Source organism: Equus caballus, chromosome 17 (genome assembly GCF_041296265.1).
Source record: "Equus caballus isolate H_3958 breed thoroughbred chromosome 17, TB-T2T, whole genome shotgun sequence".
NCBI lineage: Eukaryota > Metazoa > Chordata > Mammalia > Perissodactyla > Equidae > Equus > Equus caballus.
The window spans coordinates 14,790,152-14,805,517 of NC_091700.1; the positions used below are offsets into that span (position 1 = coordinate 14,790,152).

General features: G+C 46.2%; 1 protein-coding gene across 5 annotated transcripts in view; it reads left to right on the top strand.

Moving 5' to 3' along the window:
- Positions 1 to 14,956, top strand: part of LOC138918304 (rho GTPase-activating protein 20-like) — a 97,304-nt gene extending 82,348 nt beyond the window's left edge. For 2 of the 5 annotated variants that reach the window (XM_070239303.1, XM_070239305.1), the window contains 7 exons: positions 1,109 to 1,230; positions 3,127 to 3,232; positions 4,136 to 4,220; positions 7,132 to 7,204; positions 7,738 to 7,826; positions 10,614 to 10,775; positions 10,910 to 11,050. The gene's annotated coding sequence lies outside the window, so the exon portion shown is untranslated. Of the gene's footprint in view, positions 1 to 1,108; positions 1,231 to 2,094; positions 2,441 to 3,126; positions 3,233 to 4,135; positions 4,221 to 7,131; positions 7,205 to 7,737; positions 7,827 to 10,613; positions 10,776 to 10,909; positions 11,051 to 14,366; positions 14,507 to 14,816 lie in introns of those variants that run through there. The other 3 variants (XM_070239302.1, XM_070239301.1, XM_070239304.1) reach the window with 3 other exon arrangements.
- The last annotated feature ends 410 nt before the right edge of the window (positions 14,957 to 15,366 follow it).

Here is a 15,366-nt window from a genome sequence, read left to right on the forward strand (position 1 = left end):
TATATTAGCTACATCAAACAGTCATATAAAGTAAGGAATTTATATTTATTTTAAACTAATATGCGTATTATAAAATTACATATAAAAACATAAATATATGTAATGTATTATATGGAGAGAACTTCGTATGTAAAATGCATTATAATGTATGAAATGCTACATATTGCATATTATGTGTTACATGTTGCATCTTATGTATGTTGTATATCATATGTTACATATAGAGAGAGAGGAAAAGAAGAGAGGATGTAGGGCAATTTCATTTTCCGATTCTAGGAAAATAATGAAACCCAAACCATCAGGAACGGTATCACTTGAGCAGAGCATAGGTGCAAGTACCATCCGTGTTATATGCAGAAACATTCACCTTGACCCTAGGGGGCATCTGGGCTGAGACTAGATGTTGAAATCTCTGGGCGATGGTGAACACAGAATTGGGGGACAGCAGATATGAAGACGCACTGAGCCACATGCCAGACGCCCCAAGCGCAGAGAGAGCTTGTGAGCTTCTAGCGGTGGAGACTTGACACACTGCGGGAGAGGAAAATGAAGTTACTGGACCCACTGAAACGGGACTCATTGATCCTCTAGCCCATGGTGGGCAGTGTGCATCAGCATGGTCCTTCAGAGGTAAACAGCACAGCCCAGGGAAAGCTCTGACCTGGGTCAAGCAGCATCACCCAACAGCCACCAGGGGGAGCTCCTCCCTGCACTTTCCTGCTCTGTGAAGGGCCTCTGAGCCCCGGGTTCTTCTCCCATATCCAGCTTCCCAATCCCTCCATTCACCACTGGCTCCACACCTTCCCTATAGGAAGGAATGATTCTGACCCATGATGCCTTGAGAGTGTCTGAGACAGTTTCTGGGGTTGGGTGAGGGCTCCCTGCAGAGGTCAGGGGTCCTGGCTCATTACTATGGCCTCCCAACTTATTCATGATGGAATATATAATAAATGCGTTAGCTCTAAAAATGTCCTAATTTTAGTAGCTATTTATAAGTAGTATGTCAGTCATTTATTTCTATATTTTACAGTGACTTATGAAAGCTGATATTATTTGTGTTTTTCAGATAATTCAATTATTTTTTCTAATTCTTCCTTTTCCTCTTAAGTTTTAGATGCTCCTTCTCTTCAAATTTCGTGCTCATCAAGGTACATATTTTTCTGCACTGTATCAAAGAATCCTTTGTTTAATAGAAGACACAGAATAATTCAGTATGGACCTTTGTCTGAGGTGAGTTGGGGCTCTCAAATACAGATGACGGGAAAGGAAACAATAACCCTGCACATTTTATGAAATGATGTGCTAGCAATCCTGCAATGAACATAAAATCATATTTGATTTCATGCTGTGAGAACGCCAATGTGGTGGTTAAATTGCAAAGATTACTGGAGAAGTTTTGTCTTCCTCCTGCTCCTCTCTAATTCTAAATCCCCTCAGCTGCTCTGCCTGTTCTTTCTGCCCCAGATAGCACTGCTGAGGGAAAAGGGCATTTAAAATGCTGCATAATGTTCACACCAACTCGGTCAGACTCATTTCAGTGTCATTTTTTACATAATATGATAAATAATATTCTTCTCATGATTCATTCCAGAGACATTGACGAACTCCACACAATGAAATGCCTAGAGAGACAGTAACATAGGGACACAGGAAGTACTAATTTGCAGTCTCCTGTACAACTAAGACTGAGCAAATGTCACAGAGGACGGCAATGACCTTGGTGGTGGTCAATAGGGGGACTGCCTTATAACCATTTATTAAGCTCTGCCCGTATTTTGGTGCATATTTTCAAATTTATTTTGCGTATATTTTTAAAGCATTTGTAATATATAAATATTGTTTTATGTAAAAACCCCAACAGAACCTGTCTCAGACCTGGTCAGTATCAGGATTCAAGTTACTGGGAGTTGTTCACTTGGTGAATTTAGAAAATCAGACGGCAATTATTTGTTCTCTGGCCAGAGTTTCATTTGTCATCTGAGAGAGAGAGGCTGCATGGGGCTCACTCCATTTGGCCCAAACAGAAGTCTGCAGTTGCTTGTCAAATAAATGTCTTTATGTTGTTGCATATGCAAAATACCCTTCTCTTTTCAGGCTGAGTAATATTTCTTGGCATTATCTTTATCTATTCATCTGTCGATGGACACTAAGCTGTTTCCATATCTTGGCTCTTGTGAACAAGGCTGCAGTCAACACAAGAATGCAGATGTCTCTTTGAGATTCTGATGTCAATTCTGGTGGATATATACCCCAAAGTGGGATCGCTGGATTGTGCTGAGTGAAATAAGCCAGTCACAGAAGGACAAATATTGTGTGATTCCACTTATGCGAGCTATCTGAAACGGTTCAACTCACTATAGTTGACAACACTGCATTGTGTCATTGAAATTTGCGAAGAGAGAACTTAAATATGCTTGCAAGAAAAAGAAAGAGAAGAAAAGAGAAACCTGTGTGGTGACGGATGTGTTATTTATCCTGATGAGGGGAAACCTTTTGCGATGTATCAAATCATGTCATTGTAAAGAGATACGTTTATTTGGCAGTGATGCCCTATTAAAACTGGAAAAATACCCCCCAAACCAAAAAAGAAGAAAAAAATGTGAAACTCACAGAAACAGGAGAATGGTGATTGCCAGGAGCTGGGGGAAGAGGAAAGAGGGAGCTGCTGTCCGACAGGCACAAAGTTTCAGTCGTGCAAGATGAGTAAGTTCTAGAGAGCTGCTCACAGCCCTGTGCCCAGAGTTCCCAGTACTGCAGTGTGCGCTTATGACTTGGTTAAGTGGGCCGACCATAGGGTAAGGGTTCTTACCACAATAAAAAAAAAAACTGGGCAATTTCTGGTGATCACAAAATGCTTAGAGTATATAACTGAAGGAGTAGTACATGAAATATCAAACTTCAAAATTAGATAATTTCGAAGAAATGAAAACTAGAATTGTTTGACATTGAAAGAATTAATATCTCACTAAATGGATTCTCCGAAAAAGATGTACAGTGTTTATAAGTGCAGCGTTGAGAGGATCTGACGGGGTGACATTTTAATAAACTACTTGATGTTTAGTGGATACTCAATAAATGTTCATTCTCCTTTCATTTCTGGTAACTTTGGACCCAATTCCTTCCCAGAGGCATCAGAAGAGATCACATTCATGTGCTTAGAGAACGTCACGTGTGCTCTGCGTCCTCCACGTAGGCAGGGCGGGATGGCTGAAGTGGGCTGGAGTGCCCACAGGTAGGTGTGTCCCTGATCAAACCTTAGCATGTCAGGTTCTAGTAAAATAGTTTCTCCTTAGAGCAGACTTTTTAAGAACAGAATGCTCTAGCATATTTCAAAATTGTTCATTTTTTCTTTCCTCTGTGGAAGCACAATATTTTTTCTCAGACATTCACTGTAAGAAGCAGGTCCAGCTGCTGGAGGCAAAACTCACAAAAGTTTGGGCCCCTGTGACCAGGTCCTCCTGGAATTTTAACTCTCTGAGGGTCCACACTTGTCCACACTGGGCCTCCTGCAGATTGTCCATTACAGGTTAGGCTTCCCTGCCCCAGCACTGGTCCCCTCGGGGGCTCAGTTGTGATTCTCTGCGTTCACCTGTGAGTCTCCCCAATCTGGGGGCGGCAATTTGCCCAAGACCTCACTGCTCTTATGAACCTAAGAACAGCTGGAGCCTTTTCAGTTTGTTCAGCTGTTTAGTGTTTGGGGATGGAGTGGAGACTTCCAGGCTCCTAACATCATGGACCAGAAACCAGAAGTCAAGCCAACACCTTATTTGTTTTATTTATAGCTCTTCTAATTAATATGGACTGGACATATAATAAAGGGTCCATATTTGAAATGCATAATTTGATACCTTTTGACAATTTATACCCCTTTGAAAACATCAGCACAATCAAGAGAGTGAACATTTCCACCCTGGCACAGTGCTTGTCCTAGGCTGTGCTGCTGGCACTTCCTGCCCCAGCAGTGGCAGGCTCTAATCTGGGCAGTGCTCTGCCCTGCTTGGGTGTACAAAGGCCTGGCCACTGGGTGGGTGCCTCCAGTCCGGAAGTGTTGAGCCTGGTGCCTGGACCACCCAACAAGAAATGGTCCTAGTTCCTGAGAGCAGGGGTCTGATTCGGTCCTCTCTTCTCTCCCCAGGTGGCTGGAGATGCTCATGTTCTATCCCAGGACCAACAAACAGAACCAGAAGAAGAAGCAGAAAGTCGAGCCACCCACGCCACAGGTAGGCAGTGGGTTTGCCAGTTGGTGTCCACTTTGTGGTTTCAGAGATGAGGAGCTGGGGCAAAGCGAGAGTACCCCAGAAGATTCAAGGGCTTCAGGACCCAGCCTAAAATTAGGGGTGAGGGAAGGATTCAGGTCAGGGCTGAGGTGGTCACCAGCCCTGCACGTTGTCTCCATCCTTACAGTGGTCTGTGGGCTACAATCTGCATGCTCCTCTTCAAGCCACAGGGCAGGACCCACTACAGGGACAGGGTGGCCTGCTTGTGTGGTCTGGGGCTGCCCCAGGAGGCTTCCAGCCAGGGGGCAGGTGCTGAGGAGCAGTAGCAGAGCGTGTGTCTCTTCCCCTGGCTGTCCTTCCAGCTGCTGGGAAGCAAAGAGCATGCCAGGAGGGGTTGCTGGCTGCACAAACTCCTCATGCGCCACAGTCCAAGGAAGGACTCAGCTCGGTTCCACTTTCTACACAGAGATGCTCTTGCAGAGAGCAGGCTGAGAAAGGGGAGCCAAGTGAAGGGCAATTCGGGGACCCCACTCTTGCTCTGGGGCCTTGACCATAAATGGAAAATTTGGTGCTGGTCTTGATTTGTGTGCACCTGCTCTGACTCCCATGTGACCAGAGTGGGAGGTGGCTGGGGTGGTCCCACCAGGTCCAGTCCTTCCCCAAAGACCCCTCTCCTCTCCCTTCTCTTCCCCAGCCAGTGTCCAGGGGCTCAGGGCACCAGGAAAGGTTCTGAGCCTCAGTGAACTGATTTGCAAAATGGGCTTGTTTTGATCCAGTTATAGGATTATTTGTGAGCTTGAAAGGAGGTCTTGGGCCCAGTGTGGGTGCTCAGTAAATGTTATTCCTTTCCTCTGTGCTCAGGCTTCACTGTTACCAAGTGTTCTTGCCTGATCGAGCCTCGCAGTAACCCTGAGAATGAGCAGAGTGGAGATTGGGGGTCCCTTGGGCATCTTGCAAGGCCCAGAGCCTGGCAGAGGTCCAGGCATAGCAGAACATGGCTACCCCCAGGGTTCAGCAGTCCTTCCTGGTGCTCTCTCCTTCACTGAGTGGCAGAGATCAGCCTGGGTGGAACTGGGTCCCCCTTCTCCTCTATGCCCCCCGGGTCTCCCCTGGATTTGCCTGCCCTGGGCTGCTGCACAAACCCTCCTACTAGTAGAGTGCAGCTCTGGGCCTGCTCTCAGCTGATGGTCATTGTCTGCCCTCTGTCTACCCTCCCCAAGGAGTCCTAGGCTAGCATCCTCTGGAAGGTAGTGTCCCTGGCAAAATCAAATGGGAGTTGTTCCTGGAGACTGAACAGCTTCCTGCTGGGGAACAGCAGACACACATGCAAATCCCCCAAACCTGGCTGGTTTGAGAGAAAAAACTCCCAGGCAGAATAACAGCATTCAGGGTTACACTGCGTTTCCATAGTAATACCTTGGAAATAGTGCCGTAGCAGACCTCCTGCCTCCAAATAAGGCAACTGCACGTGCAGAAGACACGCTCGGCCCAGACCAGGGAATTTGATGGTGCTCCTGCTCCCTAGCCGTTCCCTCCCCTGTGACGTCCCCTCCCCCAAATAATGCTGGCCTTGGCCAAGCTTCACCTTTTCTGTTGGTAGCAAGAGCCATGTGATCACAGGGTGGGAAGAGCCCCCACTTCCCTGAGGGTCTGTTAGAGCCCGGGCGGTCTGGGGTCCCAGCCTCTTCCACTCAACCACTCCCAAGCCCCAGCAGAAGCCAACCAGGCAGAGTCTCTTTTCCTTTGCCCCTTGCTCCTCAGAGCATCACCTTGAGGCTGCTGGTTTCTGGAAGCTGTGAACTTTCATCAGGGCCACGCTGCTGTGAGTCAGTCTCATGGGGTGAGGTGGGGCCTTTCCAGAGGAGAGCTGCTGATCTCTGAGAAAGCCTCCCTTCCTCAGCCTGATGCCAGAGTCATTCTAGTGCACCAGAGGAAGCTGAGGGGGAAGCCTAAAGCCTTTGGGGCTCCTGTAAAGGCAAGAACCCAAGACCCCATACCTGGCCTCTGTCTCCATGGCCTGGGAGTTTCAGATCAAACCAATGGGGAGCTGCTACACCCCATTCCAGGCCAGAACCCTCCTTCTCATTGGGTTCCTGCTCAGTTTCTGTGCCCAGGAAGTAGAAAGAAAGGCTGTCGTTGAAACCCCTTCCAGAGAGGGGGCCTGCTTAGCACATGGAGGTGATGGAGGCCGCTTGGCCCAGGCCTGCCTTCCTACCCTATTTCCTCTTTCCTCTTGCTTTGAAAACCCTTTCTGAGTAGCCAGATAAATAGCACAGACTTCATTATAGCATTGACATCCCTGAGCAGTGCCGCTGTCCTGGCCACACAGGGACATAGAAAACCTGGTGCCTCCACTCCTTCCTTGTGCACAGGCACTCAGGGTCTCTGTCGGCATGAGCTCCAGCATCCCTCTCCGCCACAGTGGTGACAGTGTGTGGAGCGGTAGCAGTGCCATGTGGCCCTGGCCTGGCCTGAGGCATCTTACTTTCCACATACCTGCTTTGGAGAAGAGAAGCAACTTTCCCTAGAGACAAGGCTTCCTCCCATCACCCACCCAGCCCCTCTCCTGGAAGCCAGCATGGCTTTTCTGCTGCCAGACTGTCCTTCAGTCCCCGCTGACTTGATCAGGCTTTGGCTGCTGTTCATGGCCCCCATTCTCTGGGAAGAGTCCTCCAGAAGCAGGGAACGTGGGGAGGGATCTGGGGACGCAGCCAGCCCTGCACAGGTCGGGGGGCCCTGGGTGTGGGAAATGCATGCATTTCCCTTGCATTTCAGGCCTGGAATTTCCTCTGCCTCTTGCAAAAATTAAGCATAGATCTACCATATGATCCAACTATCCCACTGCTGGGTATTTATCCAAAGAACTTGAAAGCACAACGGCATAAAGATACATGCACTGTTATGTTCATTGCAGCATTATACACAATAGCCAAGACATGGAAGCAACCTAGGTGCCCATCAAGGGACAAATGGATAAAGAAGATGTGGTATGTATACACAATGGAATACTACTCAGCCATAAGAAATTATGAAATCCGGCCATTTGTGACAACATGGGTGGTCCTTGAGGGTATTATGCTGAGTGAAATTAGTCGGAGGGAGAAAGTCAAATACCGTATGATCTCACTCAGAAGATAAAAATAACGACAAACAAATACCTAGCAACAGAGATTGGATTGGTGGTTCCCAGAGGGGAATCAGGGCTGGAACAGGGCAAAAGGGGTGATTAGGTTCACACGTGAGGGGGTGGACTATAATTCGTTTTTGTGTGTTGAACATGATGCAGTCTACACAGAATTTGAAATATATTACGATGTACATCTGAAAGCTATATAATGTTATAATCCAATGTTACTGCAACTAAAATGATAAAAAATAAAAACATAAATTAAAATTTTTTTTTAAATAATGAAAATTTGCTACCAAAACAACACAGTAATGATTCATAGAGGCAACATATTAAGAGGATACCAAAAGTGCAAATGGAATATTTACCACATATATATTTTTTTATTCCCAGACTGTGCTTTGTGACCTGCCTTTGCCTGGAGGAGTCACGCCTTGCATGCTGATAACAATTCTGGGCACTGTGAAGCGCAGTGCAAACAGGTGAACAGCAAGATTAGCAAGTCTGTCGTATTTGCTGATTGGTTTAGAATTTTTAAAACTACACATTTAGAATCTTGGCTATACCACAGTACGGGATTATCCCATAAATCAATATGTATTCCCAATACGGGGACAACATTTCCCTCACTGAATCTTAAACCAGAAGAATCAAGAATAAAACAGTCCTACTTTCTGAGGACAAAGAGGAAGAGCAGGAAACCCATTCTGTTGGTGTTTCCTGGCAGTGAAAGCCTTAGAGCTCAAGGAAACGTGGAGCTTTTGTAATATGATGCCTGGCCGTCTCTCCACCTCTGCGCCATACATTGTGTAAACAACCAAGCATGCACATTATGTCTACATGCCCATCAAAAACAAGGTGTGAAAACAAAAAGACCCCACTGGACATTGTTCCAAGTTGGTCTGAGCGCTTGAAAGTGATGCCACTCTGTCCTGATGTGTGTGCAAATCTCCCCGCAGTTGTGCAGGTCACAGTGCAGTCTCGGACCTTGCAAGCTCGGCTGCCATTTCCATCTTCATAGTGGGGGCAACAGCAGGGTCACAGATTTCTATGGTGTTAGCCTGGTCTACAGCTGACAAGTGGCAGGATGGAGAACCCCAGTTTTCTGAGCAGACTCTATATACTTAGAAGATTTGAACAGATCCCTCAAGTTACAAGACTTCCTCAAAATAAATCAACCTTTGCCCTTGGAACTGGTTTGACTGAGGTGAGCTAGGATGGGGTAAGATTGGAGCTAACAGGTAAATCCGTGCTGATCCATGGCTGCCCTGGGATGCCTGGGCCTGGTGATCACCACTGGTTATACCTACGTGTAAAACAAGAAGGCTAAGGATATCCTGAAGCTGTCCAGTACGCCCGTCCCTGAGGTCAGTGGTGCCACTAAAGCTACTGCAGCCATTAATTCATCTGTGTTTCTGGGTCTTATGACCAGGACACAAAAGGCACAAAGTCAAGCTATGCACACAGGTTTATTCAATAATTTGCAAACAGACTCCATGAGTGTCTGTCACCTTTTTCCTGGTGAATCAAAGGGAGCCACCTCCTCTGTTAGCAGGAGATAGACTCAGCTCTGATCTGATCATTTTACATCCAAATGGCCCACTCACTCCAACCTCCAGCCAGCTTCCTCTGGTTCCGCATGAAGGTCACCACCCTAAGCCAACTGCTACTTCCACACAGCCTGTACAGCTTCTGATGGCACAGTTCTTCCCTGCACAATAAAGCTTGCCTCACAGCAAAGTACAAAACATATATATCCTCTGCCTATGTCCTCGTCCATCTTTCCTCCCAACATAAGGTAGGACCCAGCACACCTTACCCTGTGCACACAGCACTCATGATTTGTTAATATCTGCTCTCCTCCCTGTACGACCCCTCTCATGCAGGACCACACTGATATACATATCTTTGCTTTATTTAGGGTTATTGCACTGGAAACTTTAGCTCCAGGAACACTAGAAATGCAGACTGACACTGCGGCCACTCAGAACTAATTCTGGTTGAAGTGGTTAAGGTGGTCTAAACTGAAAAAATTATTGCTTGGTCCTGCAAATTCTATGTGAGGAATTACAAGAAAAAAAGAACACTGAAGGCAGTAGAGATGACAGTATCTTGCTTTTCACTGCAGAGGAAATATAGGCATTGGATTTTCAGTCAAATACAAATTCTATTGCCATTGGCTATCTTGGTCTTTTCCCTGTGAATTTAATCATTGGAAGACACAGTGTGGTGTATGTGTTCATTACTGGGTGAATCAAAACATACAGAGAATCATTGTTAAAAGGTCTAGAGTGCAGACGTTGCTTTAAAACCAGAGCACATGCTGATTCTGTCAGTGCTCTATGGGGTTCGCTGAGACACTGAGGGAAAGAGTTAGTGATTCGACAGCCAGGACTTGTGTTTGCCTTGACATCCAAGTGCAGGAACTGGGGTCAAAAAGCCAAGCAGCACTTTCGTGGGGTTGGCCCCGTGGCCGAGGGGTTAGGTTCTCGTGCTCCGCTGCATGCGACGCAGTGTTTCGTTGGAGCGAGTTCTGGGCGCGGACATGGCACTGCTCATTGAGCCACGCTGGGGCAGTGTCCCACATGCCACAACTGGAGGGACCCACGGCTAAGAGTATACAGCTATGTACCGGGGGGCTTTGGGGAGAAAAAGGAAAAAATAAAATCTTTGAAAAAAAAAAAAAAGCCAAGCAGCACTTTCATTAGTTCCACTTGACATCATGGAATGTTTACCACATTTATTGTCACGACTTTACAACTTAGCATCGGAATACTGAACTTTAACGATGTTGTCTAGCTCTTGCTGTGTCAGGACTTGGCTTTTGGTTAACTATGAGGAAGCCAAGTATTTGAAAGCTCTTATTTGCCATTAGTAGGGATTAAAAGCAGGCTGGCAGGGCAGGAAGGAGGTAACCGTTATTCTCTGCAAAGTAAAGCATAAAGTGCCCTCAAAGTGGCCCGAAAACCTCTGTGAGAAAACCTTGAAGACCTTTCATGGGTAGAGGTGGTAAAGAGGGAATGACAGCTGACTAGAATGACGTGACCAAGACAACGAGGCAAAAAACTCAGCACGTTGTCTTGCTTCCTGTCAGATGCTCATGTATTACATCCAGTCCTTGGCCCAGGGTACCGTCAGTGTGATTTCTGTTTAGAAAATTGTCAGGTATTTATACAATGATTTGCTCTTTAGAAAATTGCATGTTCTTCACTTGATACAAATGCACAGCTTGAATCATTTTACTAACTCTGGTCTTTGGTTTAAAACAGGCTTGCTTGAGATTTCAAGAGAGGGCATGAGTTCGCCTTCCACTGTAACCCGCGCTTCAGTGAGAACAACAGGGGAGCCATTGTTTGCATTACAAAGCTGGATAATATCTGGGGAAAGGAAGACAGACAGGCAGATTTCCCCTTTGAAAGTGGTAAACCAAAGTAAGTTATTGCTACTATGAGATATTGAAAATGTCTGTTGCTCATGGGACTCGCTCTAAACCACAATGCCCTTGAAATGGATTTTCATCAGCTCTCCTGAGACACCTAACTAGGACATCTCCTCCCCATCCCAGGGGACCAGGCACTGCAGGCTGGAACAGGGCAGGAGCGCTGACCACAGGACCTTGGCACATGTCAGGATTTGGAGATGGCTCTTTAAGGAGGTGAAATGAGGTCCTGATGCAACGGGACTGGGGTCCTTATGAGAAGAGGAGACACAGATGCAGAGGAGCAGCCCCGTGAGGACGGAGGCAGAGACGGGAGGGAGGCGGCCACCAGCCCAGGGACCCTGGAGCCCCAGACACTGGAAGAGGCCGGAGGGACCCTCCTGTGGAGCCTCCGGAGGGAGAACAGCCCTGCAACCCTTGACCTCAGACTCTGGGCTCCAGGATGGGGTAGGACGGATCCCTGGGGTTCAAACCCCTGAACGGTCCTTCACCTGGAACTCTCCGGACCTGCACTCTGCCTCACCCATCCAATCCCGTTTTGCATACTTGGCCACCCCTCAGCCTGATTCCCAGCCCCCGAGCGGCCCAGGCAGCCCCGACAGGGTGTGCCGACGACCTGGGTGGGGGGACCGGAGGCAACTGCCCCCCACTAACGATTCCCCTAAACCCCATCTTCCCTCCGGCATCTGATACGCAGACGCCCTCGGCTCACGCCCCATTCCTTTATATCCAGGCCGATGACACCCGGCCCCCCCACAGGGCTCCCCGGCCGAGCGCTCGGTGTCCGGGGCTGATTACCGCCCAGCTTGCTGCGTGAAAGATGTGAGTCCTGACTCGGTTGGGGGCCAAGCGGCCCCAATTAACACAGCAGTGGCTTTCATGTTCACCTCAATTAAGCCGGCTGCCATTTCCTGAGTCGTTTCCGGGGCAGCCACACATCAAAGGGCCTCGCGGGCCACGCAGCAGGTGACGCTCATTTGCACACTGACCCAGGCAGGCGGGGGCGGGGGGTGCTCTGCGAGGGACCAGGAGCTGGTTGGGGTGAAGGGTCATGGGTCGGGTCCTCCAGGGAGGGTCCCTCCTGCCTCTTCTGCTTATCAAACCATGTGAGGCAGCATCTTGCATACAAAATGCAGGAAAACGGGCATGGATGTGAGTTCAGGGCCACTCTTCCTCAGAAAAAACTGATCTCTGATTCAAAGGATGACTCGGGTCTTGAGTCAGAGGCCGCTTCCCCCTTTGATGAGCCTGGTGGTGGGGAGGTCACAGGGCATGGTGGGCACTGCCTCCTTCCACCTCTGAGGTCCGACCACCGTCCTTCAGAAGCACAGGACCTGACTGACCCAAATCACCCATCACAAACCGACTCCCAGACAGCATTGCCTCCCAACCTCAAAACCACCATCAAAAGGGCCCAGTCGGTCCCCACATTTGCTTGTCTCCTTCCCCGTGCAAAAACCGACGCTCCATCCTCGGTGCCGAAAGCACGAAGACAGATGCCTGCATCCTGGGACGGTGATCTAGCCGCTGTTTGCAGGAGGAATAAATGAGACCGAAAACGAATGGGCAAAATACGGTCCATCTGTGCAGTGGAATATTATGCAGCCATGAAAAAGGAGCCCATGTCCAAATCTGCTTCCTTTTCATGGCTGCGTAATATTCCCTCCACAACGGCCTGTGTGCTGTTCCTCCATTTATGCAGCTGTGGACACTTGTGGCGTTCGATGCATCTGATTTTTATAAGTCGGTCTATTAACCTGAGCCGCTTCCTGTCCATTTTCCTTTCTCCAGGGGCTCAGTATTTATTCCCAGGCCACGTGACCCTGGGGCATCATGTCCCTGGGCAGCATTGACAGCTGTCGACCCTGCAGAGAGGCCCCCCTGTCCTGCTGTTTGCACAAGACCCCACCCACCTCGCCCCCATCTCCACGTGGAGCTGGCCTGTCAGATGCAGCAGGAGATGCAAAAAAAATCCGGCACAAAGTGGATTTTTCATTTCTCAGGAATACTTGGGAAATGACTAGAAGGAAACACTAACAAAAATTAGCAAGAGTGACAAGGCAATGGTAATGAGCACGCTGTCTTTCAAAAGAAGAAATCATTCAAAATATTTCTTTATCAGAGTCGCAAACACAATCATGTCCTCTGGTACAGTAAAACCACTTTAAAGGTATATTCCAGCACCCTGCTACATTCCATCCCATTTCCCGTATATATTCTCTATCAGTGCACATCACACTGTATATACATATTCCAGCACCCTGCTCCATTCCATCCCATTTCCTGCATCTATTCTCTATCAGTGCACATCACACTTTATGTTTACTCATGAGATCTAAACTTCGTGTACAAAATACTCATCACCCTGAATAAGAGAGAGTGCAAGATGGCACAATCAAGCACACAGACTCAGCACGCTCTTCACAGTCTACTTTCCTTCAGAAGATGGGCAAGTTCCTTTCCCTCCAGCTCTCGTTTTTCTCCTCTGCCAATATTTATTCATCCACTAGATCCTAGTTACTGTCCAAAAAAATTTATCAGCAGTTCTCTATATTTTAGATACCAGACTTCCCTCTGACATACTAATGGCAAGCATTACCCCATTCCATTGACTTTCTTTTTATCTTTGTTTTCTTTGATGTAAATGTTTCTTATTTCCATATATATAGGATTTGAATTTTTCTATTTTGCCACCAATAATTTCCTTTCATGTTTCTATAATTTCTAATTTACTCAGTAACTCCCCTGTCTCAGATTGTATCCTAAGAAATTATCAGAAACTTGGACACACTGAAACGGATCACACTTATGTGGAGATGGCAGTGGTGGGGAAGGACAGAAAGGGGTGGAAATGTATAAATTTTGCATTGTTTGACAGGCATCTTTACTTCTTTCAGTTTTTAATAGAGTGCCATTCCTGTCTTCCATTGTAAAGACCAGGGAAATAAAAATCTAATGTTGAGACATAAAAGAGAAGCTTGAACAAAAGTTGACCTTTTAAAAGATGTTAATTGAAGGATTACGTATAATAGGAAAATTAGAAATAGCTTAAATAGCTAATACGAAGAGAGTGATTGATTTGTAATATATAGCATATGTAAAACATAAAACATATACAGCAATTAATTAAAACATTTTCTTTTAAAGAAAGATGTGGGTTTTTAATAACTGAAAATTTAACATTTAATTAGATCATCAGGGACATAATTAGATTGAGCTATTTGCAGGAATTTTTAAACTATATTTTTTGCATAAAAACTATTATTACACTGCTGGTGAAAATTAAAACACAAGAAAGGTTCACGCGATCTTGCCAGATCACCCAGCTAATCCCAGGCTTTGTCAATATGTGTGTGTGACTTGTAAATAATTGCAGTCTGTCAACTCTGTATTTATACATTTTCAGAGATGATTTTGGAGATGTGTGTTTAAATTTTACAGAGATTTTTTAACAGTGTTTTTAATCATGTTTTATGAGTTCTAAAGCAGCATAAAAGAAAAATATTTGTCACCTTATATAAAACATCTACATAATAAAAATGCCAATTAACATATTTATTGTATTTCTGCTATGTTTTCTCAGACAGTTTCTGAGGGAAGAATCATCAACAGCTTTTAATTATTGCTGGAAGAAAGCAGCAATAAGTGGATGAGAAAAGAAAAGTTTGAGTGAGTTCTACTTTCTTTAAGTCTCCAAATGGACACTTAAGGGGGAAAATGCTGATCCAAAGCAATGGCTGACAGTGTTCCAGATTAAATGAGAGCCTATTCATCCTCTAAACATGTAAGACTGATTGGGAAAATCTCCATATTTGTTTTCTAGAAAGACTCCACAGTTTATACTTGTGGCCAACTAATGTTAAATTTTGTAATTCTTACTAATTTTTTATAGCAATACCTCTTGCTCTTGATGTCTCAATACTTTAACTAAAAATGCTCATAATTTCTAATGGTAGATCCAAGGATATTGTTATTGTTGTTGTCATTATTAGTATTTTAAAGTACCATTTATTGAAAATCTACTATTTGCCAGGTACTGTAATATAATTTATCTTAAATCTCCATGGAGAAGAGACTGTTATCAAACTGAGGTTTACGAAGGATTACGTCTCTTGCCCAAGGCCATATATGGCCTTCAACCTTTGGATTTCAAACAGTGGCAGGGTAGAGATTAAAACCCAAGTCAAAGCCCACACTCTTTGCCACTACCCTGTACACATCTTGGGCCGCTGCTAGACACACCAGAACCACCTGTTGGATATGCCAGAAACATCTGCCGGATACGCTGAAACCACCTGCCAAATATGCCAGAATCAGGTCCCGGACATGGTGGAAACACCTGCCAGACATGTCCAAATCACCTGTCAGATACGCCAAAACCATGTGCCACACATGCCGGAACCACCTCTTGGATACATCTGCTGGATACTCCAGAAACAGGAAAACCACAGGACGGAACCAGGTGCCAGACAAGCGTTAGGCCCCTTCCAGACTAGCCTGAACCACTTGCTGGACCAGCCTGAATCACTTTATGGACATTCCAGCACCACATGCCCAGCATGCTAAAACCGAGTGACTGACAC